Genomic DNA, 7190 nt, shown 5'->3' with positions numbered 1-7190 from the left:
ATGCTGAGACTGAAAGAAAGAATATGATGTGATATTTCCTTCAGAAACGTTTCTTGCCCCAAACAAACAGAAGAATGAGACTGAAGTTATCGAATTTCTCTTGTAGAGTAATAGTCCCCAAACTTTGGCATGCCTCAGAATCTTATGAAGGGCTTTTTAAATTACAGATGAGTTACATCACACAATCAATCCATGCATCATTGGGGAAACCTAGGAGAAAAGAAGTTACATCTTGGACACAAAGTACATGGTTAGTTCATGACAGCAGTAGGTCTGAGATCAGATCATCTGACTGCTGATTGACTCACTTGACTAATCACTGTTAATGCCTTTGGAGAGCACAGAATTAGCATTCCTAAACCATCACTGAGATTTCATAATTCCCCTTTAAAATGGTAATATTTTTTCCTGAATAATGCCCCAAATCTTTTCACTACCCTACAAAGTATGTCCACTTTTACTCATGAAGTATTGTGTGGTGGGTTCATGGCATCCATCCAAGTATATCCTCTGTACCCAAGCAAAGATTAGAAAACGTAGCATATAAACTTGAAGCTCATAAGACTCTCCCATGGAAATGTTACTCAACTATGTTACAGATGGATTCTATGAAAAGCTGAAAAACTATTTCAGAGAGATTTTCTGTCTCATCCTAAGGGAAATTCTCCCCTGAGGTGTTAGGTGGCATATCATTAAAAAAGAAAAAACAGACAAATAAGAGAAAGAATGAAATGCATAAGCTCCTGAGAAAATAGCTTCAATATTTGGTCCTTGGAAGACATAAATTTATAAGATAAGAGATATTTATATGATACTTATAATATAATCAACTGTCCTAAAATGATTGTCTCTGTAATGCAGTGGTCCTCCTTCTCAAGGGGAAAAAGAAGTGGCCATGAGGGCCTTTATCATTTTGTGTATTACTTATCATCAAACACACCAAATTTAGTCCAGCAAGCACTTGCTTTGAGAGTGAGGAAAGATAATTATTTTTTGATGATTTGTGTTTATAATTATAAAAGGCCTGATATCCCCATTTGTATAATGGGAACTGTCATAAAAACTTATGGGGATGTTCCAAAATTGTGAAATGAATGGAGAAAAAGCATCCAGAACGGCACTCAGCATTTGGGACCCTCGTGCTGACATTTCCTATTGTAGTCTTCTTCCTCCATGAACAACAGCTCCTGCTATGTTTCTCTCCTCAAAAGAAAGAAATGGGGTGGGACAAGTTGAGGAAAGAATATGGAAAGAGAGAACATCCCTAGATGATAACTGTACATTTCAGGAAAGAGTTTCTGAGCTGAAACTCCTTCTGAGAAACTTTATCATGTAGAAAGGGAATTAAGGAAATGTCAGTGACATCAATATTCATTTGAAATGGACATATGATTAAATAGATAAAAATTAAAATGAATTAAATAATAAAAATTATCAGATATATGAATCAACACAAATAATGAAAACCCACCAGAAAAAAATATTTTGTATGACAAAACGTCTGCAGCATGAGAAAAATTTAAATGTTTTTGATCCTACATAGATATGTTTATTTTTACTATAGATTATTCAAGTGTAACAAATGTACAGAGATAACAGCGAAGAACTTGGTGCCCATCAGTCAAATTTATTAAATTCATACATTTCACTATTCTCATTTTGGGTGACTTTATTGCAATAAATAATACGTGTATATGTGAAACACCTACATCACGCATTTGAATGATCTTGATTCTTTTCCCTCCCCAGGAAGAAATACATGAACTTACTGTATGTCATTCCCTGCAACTATTACTATAATTAGTATTAATTGTTCCAAAAACAATTGAATTGTTTCACATTTTTTAAGCTTTATGTAAACTGAACCATACTGAACATGTCATTTACGATTGACATTTTATGTAATTTATTTTTTGATTGAAGTTGATGTATTTAGTCCTGCATCATTAATTTTAATTAGCAGAAAGTATTCCACTATATTGTTACATCATGTTTTATTTCTTTGTTCCTAAACTGATAGATATTATGGTTAACGTCTTTCATCCTATATGTGTTTATGAATACATATACAATGTAAAGTCATGCATGATCGATACCATCACATTCTAGATGCTGTTGCTAGAAAGGGGAGGTCAAGAACAGAGTGGGATACAAAACAAGTGTCTTCTATATGCATATTAATTTTTTACTTTATAAAAAAGACCTGAAATTCATCTAGCACCAAGTCAACGTTTGTTAATTCTGGAATGAGGCGAGGGATAGTCGTATGTCTTTTTTGCTTATACTGTCTCTGCTTTTCTTATATATAGTATAAGGTAAATTCATAAAGAGAAATGAGTATACTAGGAAGGTAGCCAACAAGGTCTCACTCTGTCTCCACTTTCTCCCCAGCATCTTAACAGCACAGCTACAGGGATAGTACAAAATCACTTCTGTACAAAGACTTGTCAAGAACCAGGAACAGAATGAACAGAAAAGCTGACCAAATCCTTTCATATTACCACAGAAAAATTCAAGAAAATGTCAGAAAGGTTTATAACAGTCATCACATTTGAGAAAGGGCAGATTTCTGATCAGGAGGAAAAGAGGTTCTGCCATTTTTTAGGGAAATTAGGAGACCAGCAGACTGAGAACTAGCTGAGTATTGGTACATAAATACATGAGAATTCATCACAAGAAGACAGATAGGCTGAAGTCCCATTGGACATCTGGTTCTGGTCATTTCACGCATGTGTTGTCCTCATTTATTCTCAAAGATGAATTCATAGTAAGACCCTTGTCCTCATTACCAACACATTAAATAAGGAATTTTCACTTACCTGACTGGCAACACTGTCAAATGATGTTTGACATACTACATGATATTGAAGACAGGAGATATGTCTTCAGGAAGGACAGAGAGACCAAGTGAGGCAAGGTGCTCCTGGCCAAGAAAGATCATCCTTGGATGGAGCCTCAGGTCTGCTTGTTCCTGACCAAGCAAGAGCTGCTGGATGAGATTGTCACAGGCTCACTCTTTACAGTCTCTATATCCCTAGGGGATAGATATACAAAACTCCTCATTAAACAAATATTTTAATGTCATTATGATCCCTGGGAACTGCAAATCCTTAAAGACAAAGACAATAGAAGAGAGAAATTCGTGATGGCTTATCCTTGACCTTGTTAGGCCAGTTGTTCACTATCCAGTTGTCTCCACCTGTTCAGGTTCACCTCCATTTGCACATGTACACACATTCTTTTATTAATGAATTCTAGCCTGTTTCTTTAAGTCACAAAGCCTTCTCTATTTCATTGGTGTCAGGAAGCTTTATTCCAATTTTAAGTGTGAAAACATAGTTTATACATTGGGTATAAATAATATAGTTATAAATATAACTAAATGTTGTAAAATTGAAACATTTAGGGGTGTTTCCTTTTTAGAGTCACTGAATGTTTTCTGTACTTTAATTTCTATTCTTTATATTTTATGCTGCAGAATCTGATCTATTCTCTGTGACCAGTTGTGACTATGATCAATATAGATCACATAACCACTTTTTCCCTCCACACAATAGATTCAATGTGGTGAATTGAAGTAGATTCAATTCACAAGTGGTTTAATAATTACTTTTTCCAATTTCAACACAATAGGTTCAATGTACATTTTTCTTCCCTATGGGGGGCTTTTGATTGAATTATAGTGGTTTATTTTAAATAACGATAAAATAAAATGTCACTGAAAATCAGTAGCATGCAATTATGTCCATAAGTCAGAGGAAGACAAATACTGTAAGATCTCACATAAATACGGAATCTAAAATAGTCAATCTCATAGAAATAGAGAGTGGAATGGTGGTTTCAGGGGCTGATGGGTGGGGGAAATGGAGAGATGTTGGTCCAAGGGTACAAACTTTCAGTTATAAGATGAATCAGTTCTATGGATCTAATATACAGCATGGTGACTGTAGTTAACAATACTCCCTTTTGTGCTTGAAAACTTCTTGCATATAGCAAATCATCACATTGTATACCTTAAACTTAGACAATTTATATATGAAATACATCTCAAAGAAGCTGGAAAAAAGAGGTAATATCAATACCTACAGTATCATCAATATTCTATTCCAGTAATGTTCTCCTTCTCCTCTAAGAAGGATCCAATATCCCGATTATTAAAGTCAGCATATCCTGGATTTTCTTGGTAGTTTCTCCACCATGCCTGAAAAAAATGAATTAAAAGGTATGTGTTCCTTTTGGTCTTACTTCTTTTGTTCAGTGAAACGCTTGCAAATTCTAAAAAATAAAACAAATGAAAATTTGACTGCAGAAGAGAAGATGATATGATGGTGGAAGCAGATATTGATCTGATGTGCTTTGAAGATGGAGGAAGGGCCATGTGACAGAAATGCTGATGGGCAACTAGAAACTGCAAAAGGCAGAGAATGAGAATCTCCCCTCAGAGACTCCAGAAGGACCAAGACGTGCAAACTCTTTGATTTTAGCCCAGTAAATATTCTGATTTCAGATATGTAACCTCCACAAGTGTAAGAAAATTAATTTGTACTGTTTAAAAAAGAAAAAAAATAGGATGAGTGCTACCTCCAAGTAACTTGTGTCATTAATATAAGTTGTTATAGCTCTCTTTTATGGCTGCACTGAGTAATAAAATCAAGTTATTGTGGATTGTTAGTCTAGGTCATATTTGAAGGCACTTCATTGAAAGTTTATTTGTCCTTCTGTACTTCTTGTTATATTGAAAGAAAAATTATGAACTTTTATTCTTGAGTCACTTGTTTTGGTGGCTTATTGTTTAGTTGATAAGTTATTTTTATTTTAAGAATTGCAGTAAAATACAAAAAGATATCATTTACCATTTACCTTTTTTAATTGTGCAGGTCAGTGCATTAAGTATATTCACATTGTGTGGTTAATCATCACCATCCATACATAAGACCCATCATCTCACAAAACTGAAATCTTCACTGTTAACCAATAACAACCTATTCCTTCTTGCCCCTAGACTCTGGAAACCTCATTTTAATTTCTGTGACTGTGAATTTGAGTCTTCTAGGAACCTCACATAAATAGAATTGTACATTATTTGTCCTTTTGTGACTGGCTTATTCACATATCAGAATGTCTTCAAGGTTCATCCACGTGGCAGCATGTATCAGAATTTCCTTTCTTTTTTATTCAATTATTTTATAGAGATCATATTGGCTTATAAAATTTTGTAAACTTCAGGTGGCAATATTTTATGTCAGTTTCTGTATAGACTGCATCATGCTGGCCACCAATAGGCTAGTTTTTACCTGTCATCCTACATACATGCCCCTTTACCCTTTGTGGTCTCCACTCATCCACTTCTCTAGTAACCACTAATTTGTTCACATTATCCATGTGTTTGTTTATCTTCCACGTATGAGTGAAATCATATGGTGTTTGTCTTTCTCTGTCTGGCTTATTTCCCTTAACCTAATACTCTCAAGGCCCCTCCATTGAGGTCCTGTTGGTGCAAATGGTACACTTTTGTCTTTTTATGGCTGAATAGTATTCTATTGTACACACATACAACATCTTCTTTTCCATTCACCCATTGATGGGCACTTGGGTTACTTCTATGTCTTGGCTACTGTGAATAATGCTGTGATGAACATAAGCATGCATACATCCCTTTGAATTGTTGATTTCATGTTCTTTAGATAAATACCCAGTAGTGGCAAAGCTGTCTCATATGGTATTTCTAGTTTTAGTTTTTGAGAACTCTCCAGGCTGCTTTCCATAGTGGCCACACCAGTTTGCATTCCCACCAGCAGTGTATGTGAGTTCCCTTTCCTCCACATCCTCTCCAATACTTGTCAATTCTTGTCTTGTTAATTTTAGCCATTCTGATGGGTATGAGGTGATATCTCATTGTAGCTTTGATTTTCATTTCCCTAATAATTAGTGCTATTGAACATCTTTTCATGTGCCTGTTCACCATCTGTCTAACTTCTTTGGAAAAATATCTGTTCATATCTTCTGCCCACTTTTTGATCTGGTTGTTTCTTTTTTTGTTGTTGAGTTGTATGAGTTCTTGATATATTTTGGAAATTAACCCCTTGTCAGTGTATGATTTAACATTTTCTCCCAATTGGTGGGTTGTCTTTTCCTTAAGGGTGAATAATGTCCCATTGTATGTGTATACCATAATTTATTTATCCATTCATCAGTCAATGGAAAGTTGGTGAATAATGCTGCTATGAATATGGGTGTACAAATATCTGTTCAAGTCCCTGCCTCATTTATTTTGAGAATACATCCAGAAGTAGAATTATCATAACATAGGTTATATGATAATTCTATTTTTAATTATTTGAGGACACATCCTACTGTGTCGATGGCAGCCACACGTTTACGTTAACACCAACAGTTCACAAGGTTCCACTTTCTCTAAATCATTGCCAATACTTGTTAATATGTTTATAGCAAGTATCTTAATGCGTATGATTTGGTGTCTCATTATGGTTTTGACTTGCATTTCCTTAATGATTAGTGATGGTGAGCATCTTCTCAGGTGCTTTTTGGCCATTTGTATGTCTTCTCTAGAGAAAGACTATGCAAGTCCTTTGCCCATTTTTAATCATGTTTTTTTTGTGTCTGTTTTGGTTTCCAGTTGTGGGAGTTCATTGCGTTTTCAGGATATTAGTCCATTATCATCTTATTTTAAAGTGGTTGAGTTTTTCACTCTTTTCATTTTGTATTGTGATCACTTAATCTTATCTAAGGGATGATTACTCTCTCTCCAAGGTCATAAGAATACTTTCTTATATTGTTTTCAAAAACACTTAGTCATTTTATCTTTCACATTTAAGGCTTTGGTGTTTTGGAATGTTTTTAGAGTATGATGTAAGATAGAATCAAATTTTATTTTTTCCAACATGCACACAATAATTTCAGCACTATTTACTGAATGGTACCATCCTTTACGTCAAAGTTACATTGTCATAAAGAAAGCATCCAGGGGCCTGGCCCATGTTCGAGTGGTTCAGTTCACATGCTCCGCTGCAGTGGCCAGGGGTTTTGCCAGTTTGGATCCTGGGTGCAGACATGGTACCGCTCATCAGGCCGTGTTGAGGTGGCGTCCCATATAGCACAAGCAGAGGCACTCACAACTGGAATATGCAGCTGTGTTCCTGGGGGCTTGAAGAGAAGAAAAAAAAGAAGAT

The sequence above is a fragment of the Equus quagga genome, unplaced genomic scaffold (genome assembly GCF_021613505.1).
Source record: "Equus quagga isolate Etosha38 unplaced genomic scaffold, UCLA_HA_Equagga_1.0 554_RagTag, whole genome shotgun sequence".
Classification (NCBI taxonomy): domain Eukaryota; kingdom Metazoa; phylum Chordata; class Mammalia; order Perissodactyla; family Equidae; genus Equus; species Equus quagga.
This window is presented reverse-complemented; position numbering follows the sequence as displayed.